Genomic DNA, 19,484 nt, shown 5'->3' on the forward strand with positions numbered 1-19,484 from the left:
TCGAAAAAGCTACTATAATCTTGGGATGCATAGATATGGGCATATCTTATTTGGGGCAGGGAAATAGTAGTCCCAGCTGTACTTTGTCCTTGTCAGATTTCACTTGGGAGGATTGAATTGAGTTCTGAGCAATACTGTTTAAAAAGGACATTGATAAATTGGAGGGTGGCCAAAAGAGGGCATTTAGGATTGTAAAGGGCCTTGAGCCCATGATGCATATAAACTGATTAAAGGAACTGGACATGTTTAGTCTAGAAAAGAGGCTGGGAGTGTTGAGCAGCTTGTACAATTGCCATTATATATTCAAGGAACTCCTTCACTCAAGCTGAAAAGCTCAGAAGAGTATTCATGCCTATTCAAATCCTGGACAGGTACTACTATTGGTGACTGTGAAAATGTGGATTCAATGACTGTGAATTGCCAAAACTGTAAAGATAATTTTAGTGTCTTGATTTAAATAAAAAATAAGTGGTCGCCATGGGAAAAATTCACAAATATGAAATACCCAAGTCAGCTGGGTTTTATGGAGATTTTTATTAATATAAAATGAAGGAATTAAGGGAAGGGAGAGAGACAGAGTAAGAGGAAATAGTAGGAAAGGGCTAGGGCCTAGGCCGAATGGCCTAGGACTTTCTCTTTAAGAGAGAAACTAAGTCAGTCTTTAATCACTCACCACAAGATCTTTCCAAGCAAAACTCTAGTGTTCAGAGACCCAGCAGCCTCCTCTGACTCCTGACCTCCAATTCAGCTTCCAAAGCTGAACTAATTTCAGAGCCCTCCAGCTCCTTCCTTTTAAAGAAAAATTTCTCTTGTGTCGCCTCCCCTAAATTTTTATATCTACCAATCACAGTAGACGCTTTTCCTAAGACAGCCCATTCTTAGTTTTCACCACTCTTTAGTTCTCACCTTCTCTGGGTAGATTATATCTTCTGAGTACTTCACTCCTCTTTGCTAAGTTTGCCCTTTGTAAGTTGCTTGACCTTTTAGTGATTAATGTGACCTTCATAGGTACTTAGCACCCTTTTGAATTAGATCTAAAAATAGACCTAGCTTAAGGGCTTTTGCCTCACTATAAGTATGGGTTGGGGAATTTTTCTCATTGTTCCATCAGGAGTTTACAACTTTATCTTCCCCTAAAGTATGCCTAAGTATGGGTGGAGTAATGTTAGAGTTCCCAATACATTCCTGACCAAGTACCTCCGTTGTTTAAAATGAGGAATAACCTTAACCAAATTAACCAGGCCTGGAATCAGGAAGACTTGGGCTCAAATCTAGTCTCAGATATTTCCTAGCTAGGTGATCCTGGGCAAGTCACTTAACTTTAGTTGCTTCATCCTTACTGTTCTTCTCTGTCTTAGAATCATTTTTAAGACAGAAGTAACAGTTAAAAAAATAATAGTGGATGTCCCTCAATTGGGAAATGGCTGAACAAATTGTGGTATACGATGGTGATGGCATACTACTGTGCAATAAGGAAGGGATGATAAACTGCTTGATTTCCATATGAACTGGAAAGACCTCCAAAACTGATGTGGAGTGAAATGAGCAGAACCAGGAAAATATTGTACACAGAGACTGAAACATTGTGAAATCATCAATTATAATCGACTTTGCTACTAAAAGCAATACAATGATCCAGGACAATCCCAAAGGACTTATGAGAAAGAACACTAACCACATTGAGAGAAAGAACTGTGGGAGTGAAAATGCAAAAGGAAAACATTAGATTTTTCACTTGTTTATATGGGTATTGGATGTGGGGTTTTTTAAAAAATTATGAAAATGAATAATATGGAAATAGGTATTGAGTGATAATACATGTGGAATTTGAATTCCAAGTGGAATTGTTTGTCAGCTCTGAGAGTGGGGAGGAAAAAAGTAGAGGAAAAGAACATGAATCATATAACCATGGAAAAAGTATTTAAATAAAAAAAAATAAAAACTATAATAATATATTAGTGGAAGATAACTGAGATACAGAAGCATTGGGGGTAAGGTGGGGTGTTCATGGAAATCCATAAGGGACCTGGAATTGACATACATCCTGAAGTCAAGGGATCTTGAAGTCACAGTATAGGAATGCTTGAAAAGACTAAAGGGAAATTGGGCAACTCAGAGAATTTTTTTATAGCCTTTCTAATATTAGGAAGGAGGAAAAAACTCTGGAAATGTTGGTCCCTGTGGAAAGGCTGTACCAATAGCTAATAGTGAAAGGAGCAATGAAAATACAAGAGATGGGTAGCCTCAGACCACCTCAGTAGGGCCATACTAAAGAGAACTGAGTTTGGCACCTGGCTAGAGTTGAACACAATAGAAAGCAAACCAGGTACAAGAATTTGTTTCAGAAAGTGAAGTTTTTCAAACAGAAGATGAAGGACAAAGAAAGGGACTGATAGCAGAGTAAACAGACTTTTAGCTGACATTGAAATGTCTTAGCACATATAGTTCATAGAAGCAAGGCAAGGGACCACTGGTGGTCAAACACAAATTGGAAGACAGGGAGAGCTAAGGGAAAATCTTAAGGCCTAAACCCTTTAAAAAAACAAATAAACAAACAAAGAATCATGGGATGGGAAGGCAAAAGACAGCCTTTTCATTGTTGTCATTGTTATTCCTGGGATTGATATAGAGGTGCATATTGGATGCACTGAAATAACAGAGACTTGGTCTGACAGAAGTTAACATCTTTTGAATGAGAGATGAGAAAAATCAGTTTTTCAAGGAGCAGATAGAATAGACATCCCAGACCTCAAAATGTTTAAACTGTACTATAAGGGTTAAACTTAGGAGTTTTGACAAAATAAGAGAGCAGCTTTTAATAATTTAAGTTTTAATGAGAATATGCTAGAGTTGTAAATTAATATTATTCCTTTAAGCCAGAGAAAATAAAAGTTCTAGCAGATTTTAAAAATTAACAAGTTAGTTTCATTATAATAGAGCTAGTAAAAGAATATAGTAAAATGAATACAGTAAAGGAGATAAATATAGGAAAGAGGTAGAGAAATTGCCTAAAACCTATCTTGTTACCCTATAACTGCCTATAGAGAAAGGTCCAGCTGATCTCACCAGGTAGAATATATATATATCCCAACCACCAACTAATCACCAACTCACACCACCAGCAACCAACCCCCAATGACCAACCACCAATGACCAACCCAGAAAAGGTCAAAAAGCCCCTCTCAGTACTTGCATTGGCCTTTTATATCCCATTCTTACTCATTTCCCATCTCTCTGGCTTCTATTTCCTTTCACTGTGGGCTGGTATATCTTTACACATCTCTATGGTAAAAGGACCTCCAGGTCCCCAGTTAAATTAGAGAAAGGGATTAAGAATTCCCTTTTACAGTACTCTTAACAATAGCCTTTCATGGGTGAATAAAGATTACTTCATTTTGTTGCATTTGTATCCCTAGTGGAGTGTATGGGGTGCTCAGGGAGGGGTAGTATCTCTGGTATGGAGGGCTTGTCGTGCCCTCCTAGGGCAGCTCTCCAGACTCTGACCCCCACCTGACACCCAGCTCTCACTTGTGGCTCCCAGTAGCTGCTAGCATGCGGCAACGGCCACACCCCGGGCAACAGCTTTGACAGGACGGCTAAACCTTGTGAGGGTAGCCATCGGGTCATCAACCCCTGTTGAACGAGGGCTTTGCTCACCCAGCATGTGAAGACTGCTTCAGCCGAACAGATGGAAGAAACCAACAAGAAGGTTCAACAGCTGAGAGGGCGACGCAGCAAAGCACTGTGGTGTGCTTAGGGCGTGTTGGAGCACAAAAGACAACACGGCCATCCAATGCAGCTGAGGAAGTCTCCAGGTGTAACAATTTTTCGTGCCACTGGACCCAGGCTTTCAACGCCGAGAGAGTGGGACTGTCTCTGTGCATTGACTTTTCCACTTAAGTCTCCTTCACGCACAAGTGTTTTTGTGCACACTCATCTATATCACAGATGAAAGCACACAAAGACAAACGTCATCCTCAGTTACCGAGAGACTACTACTATACTATGTATCCATGTATCCCTAGAACTGTGCTAGCAGGGGATCAGGAACTAAAGTTTTACAGGTAGCTTAGAGAGAGGGAACAGATAAAGAGGAACACTATTTCCCTGACGAGAGAGAGAGAGAGAGAGAGAGAGAGAGAGAGAGAGAGAGAGAGAGAGAGAGAGAGAGAGAGAGAGAGAGAGAGAGAGAGAGAGAGAGAGAGAGAGAGAGAGAGAGAGAAGAGGGAGAGAGAGGGAGAGGGAGAGGGAGAGGGAGAGGGAGAGGGAGAGGGAGAGGGAGAGGGAGAGGGAGAGGGAGAGGGAGAGGGAGAGGGAGGGAGAGGGAGAGGGAGAGGGAGAGGGAGGGAGAGGGAGAGGGAGAGGGAGAGGGAGAGGGAGAGGGAGAGGGAGAGGGAGAGGGAGAGGGAGAGGGAGAGGGAGAGAGGAAGGAGAGGTTTTGCAGGACTGGTTGACCAAGGTGCAAGAGAAGATTCCAATGGAATGTCCCCAGGAGGGGGAGTTGGGGGTTTGCTGGACACACTCTGAGAGGATAAACTTGGCTTGTGAACTTTGTCTCTGACTGGGAGACACACACACTCTCTTGCCCTGGAGGTTTGAAGCTGGCTGAGAGACTTTTGTGAAGCTGACTTTGTCTCTGTCTCTCTGGTTCTGAGCAGTGGAAGCTGATTAGGGAAAAGCTTTTGAGTTGGTGGTCTATAAGAGAGTTGAGCTGGCCAGGAGAAAATGAGAGACTTTGAACTTTATTTCTTTCTGGGGTTAAGGTGAGAGATCTGGCTGATTTGTGAAGAAGAAAGAAGAATTTGAACTGCTATTGTCCTCCATCTTTCTAACTGTCTAAGAGTTTCACTTGTGACTCCCCAAACCTTCAATTTTATCTCATTTAGATTAGGGAAATTCCCCATCCCTCTTACCTCAGTTTCCCATCCTGTTATCGTAATAAACCCCTTGACTAAGGAAGCAACTAGAGTATCTTTATAGTTCACTCAGAAGGGAGGGAAGGAGCCAAAGGCTTCAAGGAAGACTGGGGAGGTGAGGGAGGTAAGGGAGGGAGTGAGGGAGGAAGAAAATTAGAAGTAGATTGAAGAATCAGTCATCAGTAGGGATCAATAGGCAAACCCCAGAGTAAATCCCAGAGCAGTGTCCCCTGTGTACCAGCATCTCTGTGTGTGTGCCATCCCTCCATTACAAATAAGCAGGTTCAGGTTCCCTCAGCATTTCTCTGTTCTGCCTCCATTATCATTAAGCAGACTCAGGTCCCTGTAGCAGCCTCTCTAGTCACAGCCAGCCAGAAAAACAACAGTCATTGTGAAGTAACAGTTTACCCTCAGTTTACCCTTTCTATTTCAATCAGTAGTAGTTTCCCCTCAGTTCACATATTTTATTACACCTCCCAGGCAGAGCCCTCTAGAGAAATGGAGTTGGATCTGACTAGAGCTGAAGGGTAAGAGAAAATCCCCTTCAATCTCTTTGCCTATTTTCTTCTTTAGTTGATATATTTATGATCCCATTTAGTACATTGAAGATATCTGATTTCTCAATTAGTTAAAATATCTATTTATTACATAAAGGATTTAGTATAATAGGTTAGGAAAGAGGGGGAAGGAAGTCCCTGAACTATCTTCCTCCTATAGTATCTTTAGGAGTTTTGAAGCTCAAGTCTAGGGACTACGTCCCAGACAATCTTTGTTTCTTTGTAGGTTCAAGATGATTGTATTTCTTGGCACAGAGATATAGAAGTGAAAGAGTCTTCATAAGGATAGACTATTGCCTTCCCCAAAGGGAAAAATGTCTCTATCCAATCACTATGAGACAGATGGTTAGTCTGATTCTTTTCTGTTGAATTGAGGGGTTGGTAGCTAGATATGGTCAGTGGAAATTGCTCCTTCCTCTTCTCAGTTCAAAATGGAAGACGAAGCTGAATCCTCAATTGCTATTCCCCTGCTTTTCTTACCTGGAGGTTCCATTCCCATCCCCTGTTCACAGCCATGAGATAACACTGCAAATCCAGTCCTTGCATTTCCTTCAGTATTTCTCTCTTCCACAGTACCTAGCACTATTCAGCAAGGTGGCACAGCCGATAAAGTGCTGGGCCTGGAGTCTGAAAGATTCATCTTCGTGAGTTCAAATCCAGACTCAGACATTTACTAGCTTTGTGATCCTGGGCAAGTCACTTCACCCTATATGCCTCAGTTTCTTTATTTATAAAATGACCTGGAGAAGAAAATGACAAACCACTGTATCTTTGTCAAGAAAACTCCAAAATGAGGTCATGCAGAGTCAGACAAGACTGAAATTACTGAACAATAACAAACTTAGCACCATTCCTGGCATCCAGTAGGCACTTATTAAATGTGGGATGACTGACTACTTGAGTTCAAAGGATTTGATGTAGAAGTGACAGTGAAAACTGGAGATATAGAATGCCCTGCAGGTCAGGACATTGGCTCTGCAGTGACAATTGCATTCTAGTCATTTTACCAAAGACATTTTCAGAAAGATACTACTATAATCTTTTTTTTGTGCTAGACCTCTATGGGGTCGGAGAAAAGGAATTTGGTTAGTGTTTATTGATATGAGCTTAAAGTTGTCTAAGGAAGATATTTACAGGTATCATTGAGAAGACAGAAACCATGGCTCTGGTAGGTCTAGGTCTGTGAATATCTCTGGCGTGTCAGCGTGAATTGGAACCAAATCTAAGTTTTCAAAATAATAGTAGAATACTGATGATTAAAACCTAGTCTTCAATCCTCTGGACACTTTGGCAACAATGTCTCCTATTTGGAATGTCACAGGAAGGTAGAAGCCAATGGTGATAAATAGCATCAAAGGAGCACTGACTTGTCTACTTTGACAGAGGATCCAAAGAAGTTTGACTTAGTGCTTAAGAAATGAAAGGATCCTTTGACGAAGAAACTCTGTATGAGTGGGAGGGATTGGTAGAGAGGTTACACCCATGGAGTGAATAACTTCAACACTTCCCTACCTTTATGTGATTTACTCTTTCTGAGATAGCTCAAATATGATTGACCTGATATACTTTTCTTGAACCCCATAGAGGCCTAGCCATCCCAAAGCAGTACACGTTCTCAGATAGAAAATCTCATAAAATATCTGAAAAAAATGATTCCTCAGGAACATAATCAATGAAGTCCCATAGTCCATTGCCTCACTCACAGTGATTCTATCCAGGGAACCCAATAAGACTGAGATGTGTATAGACTTTGGACTTTGAAGAGACTTTAGGTAGATCAATACAAGGACGATGAATGAGTACCAAAGTAGATCAGTTCTAGTCAAGATGTCCTGGACTATCTGCTAGGCAAACATCATTTTTCAAAATATGAGTAGAGTGAGTACTAGCACATCACCACAGTAAAGGAAGATAAGATAGCCAGGATTTGGCCAGTTTAAGTATGTACCACGAGGTATCTTGAGGACTCTTGCCAACTTTCAATGACTTACAGAGAAAGTGTTTAGAGATATGAATTATCTGGAGTTGTTGGGGTTCCCAGATGGTTTTGTCATTTGGAAGAACATGAGAAGAGACTTAGGAAAGTGTAAGAGACTTAGATCAGCTGTAAAACTCTGCATTGAAGCTGCCAATTAAATGCCATTTCTACAGAACCTCTGTCAAGTATGTTGGTCACATTATGTCTAGACTTGAAGTGTTGAGGTAGAGAACATAGAAGCACTTGTCTATCGACCATATCCAAAGAATTTTCAAGAACTAAAGCTAGTATTAACTTTGATAATTGACTGACTGAAGTAGGTTGCCACTGAAGAACAATCTGGATTTTGACAGGCAGACATAATGAAAAAATATACTAGATATAGAGAAAAGTACAAACAAAAACAGAAGGTAGGTAATCATAGGCCATCTTTAGGAGATATCAAGTAGTCTAGGTTCATCTGTTTCTAAAATCTATTGAATTATTGAGTTGAAAGTCCTTTTCTTTGCTTCTGTACTATTTAAAAAAGATATTCCTTTCAAGGAGTCAATTCTGGGTAGTAGAACATCAAAAAAGCTAAATACCAAATAGTATAAATAGACATAAATAAGGACACTGAAGAGAAGGCATTAAGCTGACTTTAGAATTCCTGGATGGGAAGATGGCACTTTGGTATTGTTGCAGCAGCTGTTTGAAATGTCCTATCTGTACCATGTCAAGCTTTAGCTGCAGATTTTGCTTTTAATCCTGGAAAGGCATCCATTATTGTTGTTCAGTTGTTTTTCAGTTGAGTCCAATTCTCCATGGCTCCATTTGGGTTTTTTGTTGTTGGGTTTTTTTTGGCAAAGATAGTGAAATGATTTGCCATTTCCTTCTCCAAATCATTTTACTAATGGAGTAACTGAGGCAAATGGTTAAATGACTTGTCTAAGGTCACATAACTAGTGTAATGGAGGGAAAGAAATGGAGTCTACCACCACTGAATTCAGGACCAGAGTGTGATATAGATGGAATGAAGCCAATAAGTGGAGAGAGAGGGGATAGATTGCTTTCCCTCTCTCCCTGGTAGACCCCACTCTGCTTGCCTTCAGAATCACAGGTTATTGTTCCCTCTGAGACTTGGTTGAAATAAAATACAAGACAGACAGCTTCTCCCTCTCTGAGGAGAGAAGTGCAACTTTCCTCCCCACAAACTCCAAGTCTCCTTTCTTGGATACTGTGAAGCAGGCACTTGATCTGGTAAACAACTATTTATTCTAAAGGATCACATGAAAGGTATGGCAAGTGAGTTGTGAGATAAGTCAATAGGAAGGTGGAAAATAGGAGGTCCCTAAATAACAATTGAACTCCTTCTCCCCAAATCCTGCAGGGTCAGGCTTTGTCTGCCTGACTCTCTGAGGTCAATTGTGAGAGCTGTCCTAGCTATGATATCAAATTCAAGGTTGTCTAAAGGGATTAGGAGGAAATCTCTTGGTGAAAGTCCTATTCACTCTGGTTTGTCTTTACTGGGGTAAGACTTCACAGGAGGATGCTCCAGGCTCAGAGGTTGGCTCAGATCAACCTCCCTGGTGGGCTTCCCAAAGATAAGTGAGTTCAACTGTTTGGATCTTCTCCCTTTCTCTATTCCTTCTCCAGAATTCTCTCTCCATCCTACCCTTCCCCCGTTCAAGATGGTCTTCCAGCATGATGAATCTGCTTTCCTCTCTTACAAATTCCCCTTTCAAAAACCAATGTAACTAAAATCAGAAGGAAAGCAACAAATTGGGAAGCAATCTTCATAAAAACTTCTGACAAAGGTTTAATCACTCAAATTTACAAAGAGCTAAACCAATTGTACAAAAAAATCAAGCCATTCTCCAATTGATAAATGGGCAAGGGACATGAACAGGCAGTTCTCAGCCAAAGAAATCAAAACTATTAATAAGCACATGAAAAAGTGTTCTACATCTCTTATAATCAGAGAGATGCAAATCAAAACAACTCTGAGGTATTACCTCACACCTAGCAGATTGGCTAACATGACAGCTATGGAAAGTAATGAGTGCTAGAGGAGATGTGGCAACATTGGGACATTAATGCATTGCTGGTGGAGTTGTGAATTGATCCAACCATTCTGGAAGGCAATTTGGAACTATGCCCAAAGGGCGATAAAAGACTGTCTGTCCTTTGATCCAGCCATAGCACTGCTGGGTTTGTACCCCAAAGAGACAATAAGTAAAAAGACTTGTACAAGAATATTCATAGCTGCACTCTTTGTGGTGGCAAAAAATTGGAAAATGAGGGGATGTCCATCAATTGGGGAATGGCTGAACAAATTGTGGTATATGTTGGTGATGGAATACTATTGTGCTAAAAGGAATAATAAAGTGGAGGAATTCCATGGAGACTGGAACGACCTCCAGGAAGTGATGCAGAGTGAAAGGAGCAGAATCAGGAAATCATTATACACAGAGACTGATACACTGTGGTACAATTGAAGGTAATGGACTTCTCCATTAGGGACAATGCAATGTCCCTGAACAATTTGCAGGGATCTAAAAAAACACTAATCACAAGCAGAGGATAAACTGTGGGAGTAAAAACACCGATGAAAAGCAACTGCTTGACTACAGGGGTTGAGGGAATATGACTGAAGAGAGACTACATGAATACTCTAATGCAAATATCAATAACACGGAAATGGGTTCGAATCAAGAACACATGTGATACCCAGTGGAATCATGCATCAGCTATGGGAGAGGTGGGGGGTGGGGAAAGAAAATGATCTATGTTTCCAATGAATAATGTTTGGAAATGACCAAATAAAATAATGTTAAAAAAAAAGAAAGCAAAACAAATGCCCCTTTCAGTTTTTCTGCAATTTTGTCAACTTGACAATTCGCATTGCCTTGAATGCAAGGCTTACCTTATGTCTATTGTCTTTATTATTCTATCTACCTATTTGCTATCCCTTCTATTCCCCTCCCAAAATTAAAAAAAAAAAAACACACAAAACTCTTAACCCTAAACTATGTCCTTATTGTTAATCTAATTTGTTTTGTCTAATACCTAATCTAAGATAGGGGCTTCAGGAAAGTGGTTTGGGTTAAGTGTTGTAAACCTTAAAATTCCTTAGACTTATAAATGTTGGAAATTTCACCATTGGGAAATTTCATACTTGAAAAATTCCCTATTGATAGTGGGTCTTGGCTATTGGAATGTGAACCCCTTTGGCATGAGAGTTTCCCCCTCCTCCCTTCTTAAGATTACTTTAGGACAGAAACCTTTTGCTGAACAATGGAAAGGACTTTGACCTATGCTTAAGCATAGAACAGGAATTTCTTTGAGTCATGATTGATTTTAGAATCGATACAATGGAGATACTTGGAATCAATCTCCACCCTACTCAGTCCTAACAGGATTGAGGAAGGGCTGCAGCATAGATCAAAATTTAATTATTCCAATCTCTACCCTACTCAGGTTAACAGGATTTAGGAAGGGCTGTAGCAAAGGATCAAATATTTAATTATTTGAAAATATGACCTTCAACAGACATGTGCAAAGCCAGAGACCTCTGGGCGGTCCTGGGTTAAGCTAGAGCCTCCATTGGCACAGGGAAATTGATGGACAGTGATTGGTAGATGTGAGAACTGAGGGGAGGCAACTTGGATGGTTTCCTTAAAGAGAGAGGGGTCTGGAGACTCAGGGGGGTGTTTTAGGAGTTTGTCGGAGTGGTTGCAGTGTGCTCGGAGAAGCTTGCTCTGAAGGAAGCTGAAGATGGGGGCTCTGAGACTGTTACTCCATTTTGGTCACGTGAGTAATAGGGACTGATCTCCTTTCTTTGCCCCAGCTATCTAAGGGCTTGGGCCTTTTGGCCCAGCCTAAACAGAAGGGGTATTTAAGCCCTATTCCCTTCTCTCCCCTTCCCCTCTACCTCTATCTCTCTATCTCTAATTCCTTTCTTCCTCCTGTTTGTAATTAAAACTCCATAAAAGGTTGACGGCTGACTTGAGTTTTCATTTAGGAATTACATAGCTGAATTCCTTGGCGACCTTAAATTAATATATATCAGTCTTTTAAAAGTGATTTCCTTGTCACAGTGTGTGGGTACAACGGTTTGATACAATTAAATAATTCTGGTTTTGGGATTAACAATATATCTAAACAATATACATCAATCTTTGTAAACTCTCTAATAATAATGTCTTATAAAATTTTAACTAACATAAATTTTTTTCCAAACTCCTTACATAGCTAATACTTACTTAAAGTTTTAGCTATCACAATTATATAACTCTATAAGATTTTTACATGTATATTTTAAGGTTAGTTTATCCTTTCCCTATATCTAACTCTCTGAGTTATTTAAACTTCCCTTGACCACCCTAACTATTTCTGACCCTAATTTATTCTGTTAGTTCATTCCTTTGCTGTTAGTTTGTTAGTATGATAGTGAATTCACATTATGTACACATATGCTTGCAGTGCAATTATAACATATGATACATATTACATATATACATAAGTTCTGCTTTGGAGTCAACCAGACAGAAAGGTATTGCCGTTCTGCTTGTTTGAGTCCTGCAGGAACCTTATTCACAGAAATCAGTTTGTCATTCTGTTTGTGTTCTAAATATGTACTGTTGGCTACATATACTCACACACTTACCAGTTTCTCCTCTTCACATCTTGCCTATTGATTCTATTTTTCTTTCTTCTTTTCCAGGGCTTGTATTTATGTGTGTGCATTTCTAATGTGATGTTAATGCATATGGTGATTCATCTTACGTTACATGCTTTATAGAAGTTCTTTTTTCTATATAGTTCTTGGGTAACAGTTCTTTCCTGTGTTCTTTATGTCCTTTTGTAGTCTGTGGTGTTTTCTGGAAGATATCTCAGGTCCTGCTCTCTTCTTCTGTGCAGCCAACCCTGTTTTGACTGTCGTCTCACCTTGATTGTAGATTTTTCTTTATATAGGAGCATGCATGTGAGTAAGAGTAGTTGCTGTTGTGTGAGTGTGTGTAAGAGTGATTCAGATTGTGTGAGTGTGAATAAAACTTTTTATGAAGTTCATCTTGTTTGCTTTATGTGTATGAATGTCTGTCATGTTCTTGTATTTTGATTTAGAATGATTGAGGGTTGAGATGGAGAAATCACAATGAAAAAGAATGAGAAACTTGAGAAGGGAAAGGAGCTAGTTACAGGAGAGGATACTAAGGATGCTGATAATGACAAAAACGAATGCAAGGACACTGAGACACCTATTACAACAACTCTAACCATGGGGGTGTGCACTTAGAAAATAACGGTGGACAAACAGGCAAACGCTGAGCCTGAAGAAGTCGGGGATTATGCCAAAGTTATCCCAGACTCTGTGTTCTCCATATGAAGGTGCATAAGTCTTTCAGCATTCAGGACTTGGATTCCCTAAAAAATGGAGAATGCCAAAATTTTGTGCCAAACCATTCAAATGTTTGAGGGAGTTGAAAAGAGCACTTAAATTATATGACCCTTATTTCTAAGATGTAGAAATCCTACTCTCAGAACTATTTATCCCCCAGGAACATGCATAATTTATTAAGAGAATGAAAGAGGATGAGAACCTAACGAGCTGGCCAGAATATTTTGAAGATCTGGATTTTTCTAGACCTTCAAATTTGACTTATTTAAGAAAAGCATGGGAAGTTTTACTGGAAGGAATCAAAAGTTTTTGCAATAGACCAAATGCTTGAGGAAAATTTGATAGACTGAGGTAAGAGCAGTCAGAGCATCCTTATGTCTACATCAACAGATTGATGGAAATTGCTGAGGCTATATTGGGCTACATTCAGGATAGCCACGAAGTCATCACCCATGTAAAGAGGCAATTTTTAAAAGGATGTGTGTCCAACACCTCAAGCATTTCTTCAAACACTTTTATCTGAATTATGAAGCATTAAGTATCCATGACCTGAGAGATTCTGCCACATATTTGCATGAAACCCATACAGAGCAGCCGAAAGAAAAGAAAGAATTGAAGCAAAAACTAGAAGAGACTAAATAATCCCTTAGGCAGAAATATAGAGGAGGTCAGAAATCTTGCTACCATCAGGACCTTCTCATGTCAAAGACCACAATATCAAGCAAGGGGGCAAAGAAATAACAGAAAATGCTTTTTATGCCAAAGAGTGGGACACATAGCCAGATTCTGTCCCATGAAGTCAAAATATGAGCAAGGTTACAACAGAGGCTTACAATATCAAAACAGGGCTACACAGAATAGAGGGTACAATACCTATGGAAGACAGCAGGCATACCATGATACATGTAAACACAAATGTGGTGATCATTGCAAACTCAAAGAAGAGGCAACTCCCAATCTCAAGACCATGCAACACCTGATTATCCAGGGAGAGAAACTCAAATATTTGGAGGTCCTTGCAAAAGGAAACCCCCAATACTCAAGAAGAACACAAGATTAGATGGACAGAGGGTGCAGGGAAGGAAAACTGGGAATATCATAACAGGGAGGAAATTAGAACAAATGATGATGGGAGAATTAAAGTCTGTAGAGAAAGAGGGAGGAAATAAGAATTCAAAACAAACAGATATACAGGAGATGGAAAGGGAATTACAAAATTATATGAGACATGAAGAACAAAGTATTTAAGTTACATAGAAACATAGTATCCAAGAAGGGAGACTTGGAGTTTAGGGGCGGAGGAGTTACACTTCTCTCCTCAGGGAGAACCTGTGTGTCTTGTATTTTATTTCAACCAAGTCTCTGAGGGAACAATAATCTGTGATTCTAAAGGCAACCAGAGTGGGGTTTACTAGGGAAAGAGAGAGGGAAATCCTTTCTCTCTACCTATTGGCTTCATTCCATCTATACCACATTCTGGTTCTGAATTCAGTGGTGGGAGACTCCATTTCTCTCCCTCCATTACACTAGTAAGTATCTGAGACTGGATTTGAACTCAGGTCCTCCCACTGAACAATAAAGATAACCTTTAGGTTGACAACCATAGTTGAACCACAATTTCCAAGAGGCTTTCCTTGGACCACTCACTGCCTCACTTTCATTCAATTTTCACAGATCCAAAACTATTGAGGGGAAACAGGCCTGGAAGTGAAAATGGTGCATTACTCTCTCTTGGATCTCAGTCTCTTCTAATAGTCTTCTTTCTGCATAAGACCCTGCTGCTGTCCAGAGGTAACTGTCTATCTGACTTTCCTGTTGCTTTACTTGGACAGAAAGAAATACAGCTTTAGTCAACTGTCAGACTTCCATGGGCATGCTACAAAGGTTCTCTGTTTTTAATAGGAACTGTTGTTCTTTGTGGTGTTTTTCTTTTGGAAATTGGATATTGGGTCTTCTCTCCATCCATTCATGTTCCATCTGTTTTACAGACTCTTTTGAGAAGTGACACTGTGACCATCAGAGTACTGTGCATTCATACACATGCCTCAAGACTGCCCATGAGGTTGGCAAAGAAGATGGCCAAATTATGAAAGAGAACAGATGAAATGACACAGAGCTTTTTATAAGCAAGATGAAGAGCTGAGTGATGGGCAACATTTCTGCCTAAGAAACTCTGAGAAAAACATTTGCACAAGGATGGAAAAACAGCCTGACAGTAGCAAAGAAAATTCTGAAGTTGCTTCAGACTCCTTTGACCATGTGTCCACATGATGGAAAACAACTGGGTTGGGAAGGGTGAATGTGTAACCCTTTGTTCTTAGGGTTCATGAGGTCTAATGAGCCAAAGGGTGGGAAATTGTCTGTTTTGAAAGGTAGATGCTGTGGGTTTGTATGGCATATAATTTGACATGATATGCATACACACATAAAATTGGCATTTACATAGTCTTTTATGGTTTGCCAACTGCTTTCTATACATTATTTCATTCAAGCTTTAATTTTTCACAATAACCCCATAAGTTAAGTATTATGGACATTATCTGTTTTAAAGATGAGGAGAATGAGGTTTGGGGAAGTTAGGTGAAGTACTGCCCAAAGTTAGAATTATTTGTGATAAAGATGGGATTTGAACTCTTCTTTACTTCAAGTCCAGCACTTTACTTATTGGACTTCTTTAATACTTCCATATATTTGTCATCTCACCATTGTGGGTTCTCTCACTAAAAGTACAAAATAGAACTCATTCATTTTATCATGTGAAAATCTTGTTCATATATTTTCAGAAACCCTCCATAGAGGGTCCATCCAAAATGCTGGGAGTCTTCCTCTAGATCTCAACATAATTTAGATACCAGTGGAGCCCATTGACTGTTCTATGCCCTCTCTCTCTCTCTCTCTCTCTCTCTCTCTCTCTCTCTCTCTCTCTCTCTCTCTCTCTCTCTCTCTCTCTCTCTTTCTCTCATTATTTGATTTTGGCTTACCATTTCTGATTATTGAAGTAACAATTTTTGAAAAGTAATCTAAATTTCCAATCTGAAATCCTTTCTCTCTGAGTAAATTTAAAAATAAATCAGAAAAATAAATCCTTTAATACCTGTCTGTCAGGCAAAATTACCTAGCAAAACTAGTTCCCATATTAGCCATGTTCAAAAATGTATCTTTCTGTCAACTCTGACATAATCAGTGACATATTTCATCTTTGTTCTTTTGGGCTCATGGTTTGTCATTGTATTTATCAAGAAGGGCCAAATTTTTTAAATGTTTTTTTCTTATAATACTGCTATAATTGTATGAATTGTTCTCTAGTTCTGCTTACTTTGCTTTTCATCAGTTCCTAAAAGTCTTCCAAGTTTCTCCTGAAATTCTTCATTTTGTCATTTCTTTTGGCACAATAACATTCCATTCTATTCATATACAGCAACCTGTTTAGCTTTTTCATGATAGGAGAACACTACATTAATTGTCAATTTGTGACTAAAATGAAAAGAGCTTCAATTACTATTTTTGTACATATTGATTCTTTTGATTTGTTTAAGGCTTATAAGCCTGGTAGTAGTATATCTAGATCGAATGGTGTACACACATTGGTAGCTTTTTGAACATAGTTTAAAATTGCTTTCCTGAATGCCTGTATCAATTCACAACTCTACCAACAGTGTCTGCTATACCTCTTTTCCCATAGACTCTCCAGTATTTATTATTTTCCTCAAATGTCATCTTTGCCAGTCTTATGTGTGTAAGGTAGAATCTCCAAGATACTTTAATTTTTCTTTCTCTAATTATTATTGATTTTGAGAACTTTTTCAAATTATTATTCATACTTTATATTTCTTCCTTTGAAAATTGCCTATTCTTATCCATTTATTATTACCTATTGAAAATTATTCTTAATATCAAAAATTAATCAGTTATATATATATATATGTCATGGAAATAAGGCATTTATAAGAAAAATTTGTTGCAAAGACTTTTCCTTAAGTTCCCTATTTATATTCTAATTTTGCTATATTAGATCTATTTGTACAAAACCTTTTTAATTTTATATAATCAAAATGGTCTGTTTTAATCTATGTGATCCTGTTAGTTGATTATTCATAAACTCTTCCCCATTGATAGATCTAAAAAAAAATCATTTCTTCCTTGCTCCTGTAATTTTTTATGATGTGACCTTTTATGTCTAGGTCATGTCTATCCATTTTGTACTTATCTTGGTGTTGGGTATGAATTATTGAATTTCTGCCAAATTGCCTTTCCCAAAAGATCTTATTAAACAGTTAATTCTTCACTCAATGAGTAGGGTCCTTGGGTTTAACAAGCAAGTGACATAATGTGAATATCAGAGGAGGGCCTGATCATCTCTTACTCCCTCTACATAACCAAACCAATTCCTATTCATGATGCTATACCATAGAAAACTATCAGCAAAATGTTATGATAATTTTTAACAATGTCCTACACAATAAAAATATTTTAAATAAAAAAATCATAAAAAATATTCACTCTTGAATTTCTTCATAACTTGAACGAATGATCATTTATTAAGTATCTAGTAGGTGCCAAGGCTATCTTAAGCATGAGGAATATGAATACAAAAATGAAGTTTAGTAAGAAATTTAGGAATTTAGAGGAATAAATTGATAGGAGAATGGAGGGCAGAGAAGTAGTCACAGTGCTTGTGAATGGATCCTAAGTTTAGAAAATGATCTCACTCTCTGAGTAGCTAAAGTAATATTGAGTTGATTGTTCTTTCCACAACAAAGGTAAAGAGTAAAAAGTGGGGTAGGGGAAAGATGGAAGAGTGATGCAGGAAGATAGCACATGGCATGTTACTGTGCCAGGTAAGTTCTAATGACCTGGTAGGTGGCTGGATAGGATTTTAAACTTGGTGGGAAGCCACCTAGATATAGTTTGTCAGATGAATTTTCACTTATTCACCAATGAGGATGTCTCAGCCCCAAGATAAAGTCTCAAACTGAATAGATTAATTCCAACCCCATCCCCAAAGTGGAAGATCAACTGCTCAACCTGTCTCCCAAATGATACCATTGCTGGAAGGGAGATTATACAATGAGAAGATGTCAGAATCAATTTAAGGAGAAAATTAGAACTCAGTCCATTTCAAACCACATAGGACTGTATTTTCATCCTTTGTAAGACATTGACTAAGAAGAATCTTCTGCCTTCAAATTTCTGTAGAAAAGGATTTAAGTTGCCTAAGCCCAACTAGGGTCAAACTAGTCCAATTAAAAGTGAGGAGAGGCATTGTTGTACATAAAGGGGGTACTGCTTCCACTTAATGAAGCATCTTAGGGAATGGTATTATTTTTGCCAACTCCTGAATTGAAAATTCTCATGCTAAAAATTTAACAGTTGGCTCTTTAGAGCCAGTTTAAGTTGACTCCAGCACATCCCCGATATTAAGTTTGGGTGCATTTTATTGAGGAAACTTTATAGTGAAAACAATTTTCTATTTCTTTATGAGAAAGTCAAAAGTGTTCTTGAACTTTCAGTCCTGTGATGAGGGCAAGTTTTGGGCAATAGGAAGGTAGATGCACAGATGTTTGTCCTATCCCCAGCAATACATCCAATATTGATCCACGGACCCTTATTCCTGATCAGTGGTCTTTTAGCACCAGTTGACAAATGAAGCCTGCTTGTTCTACTATCTCCCTTCAAGAGTCAAGTGGTGCCAGCCTTGAAGACCAACATAAGAGTAGCCATGCTATGGAGAAGAAAGTGAGAGTTGGGTTTCAGTGAAGTGGTTACTGGATCCTGTGGCAGAAGACTGGAAGTTGGGTAGGTAGTAGGGAAAGGAAATGGGGGAAAGGTGGGAAGAGAATAAGCATTTGCTAAATGCTTTCTAAGTTCTAGACATTATGCTAAGTGCTTTATGATTTTATTTCATTTGATCCTCACAATCCTGGGAGTATTATACTATCATTCTTCCCAATTTACAGACAGAGAAACCAGAGATTTGCCAGTAAAAGATTAAGTGTGGATTTGAGCTCTGGTCTGACAGATTCAAGGCCTAGAAGAGTTCTATTCATTGTACCACCTAGCTGCCTAAGGATTTGTATTTACTTTAAACACTAACTAGCTGTGTGACCCTAGACAAATCACTTAACCTATCTTAGATTCAATTTCCTTATCCCTGAAATGGGAATAACAATAATCGTTACCTCACTGCTTTGGTGTATGAGGATCCAGTAGTTAGAAATTGTACCTATGATTATTTTGGTTGAAAAAAATCCCAGGTCTGTGTCCCAAAGAGATCAAAAATAAGCAAAAAGGACCTACTTTTACAAAAATATTTAGTGGCAAAGAACGGGAAACTGAAGGAATATCCCTCAATTAGGTGATGACTGAACTGTAATGGAATACTATTATTGTGCCATGAGAAATGATGAACAAGATGTTCACAAAAAAACCTGCCAAGACTTAATGAAGTGATGCAAAGAGAGGTGAGCAGAACCAGGAGAACATTGTACACACTTATAGCAATAATGTATCATGATCACCTGGGAATAATTTACCTATTATCAGTAATGCAAGGATGCTAGACAACTCCAAGGGATTCATAATGAAAGGGGCCATCCATCATCACAGAAGGAAGTGACAAAATCTGAATGCGGATCGAAGCATACCATTCTTCA

At 38.8% G+C, this 19,484-nt stretch overlaps 1 long non-coding RNA gene across 1 annotated transcript; it reads left to right on the forward strand.

The window, feature by feature from the left end:
* Window positions 1-5,054: 5,054 nt before the first annotated feature.
* On the forward strand, window positions 5,055-15,279 carry LOC130457470 (uncharacterized). Its single transcript, XR_008916700.1, has 2 exons — window positions 5,055-5,443; window positions 14,820-15,279. It is a non-coding gene; the product is annotated as an uncharacterized LOC130457470 (long non-coding RNA).
* Window positions 15,280-19,484: the final 4,205 nt, after the last annotated feature.

Source organism: Monodelphis domestica, chromosome 2 (genome assembly GCF_027887165.1).
Source record: "Monodelphis domestica isolate mMonDom1 chromosome 2, mMonDom1.pri, whole genome shotgun sequence".
Lineage (NCBI taxonomy): Eukaryota > Metazoa > Chordata > Mammalia > Didelphimorphia > Didelphidae > Monodelphis > Monodelphis domestica.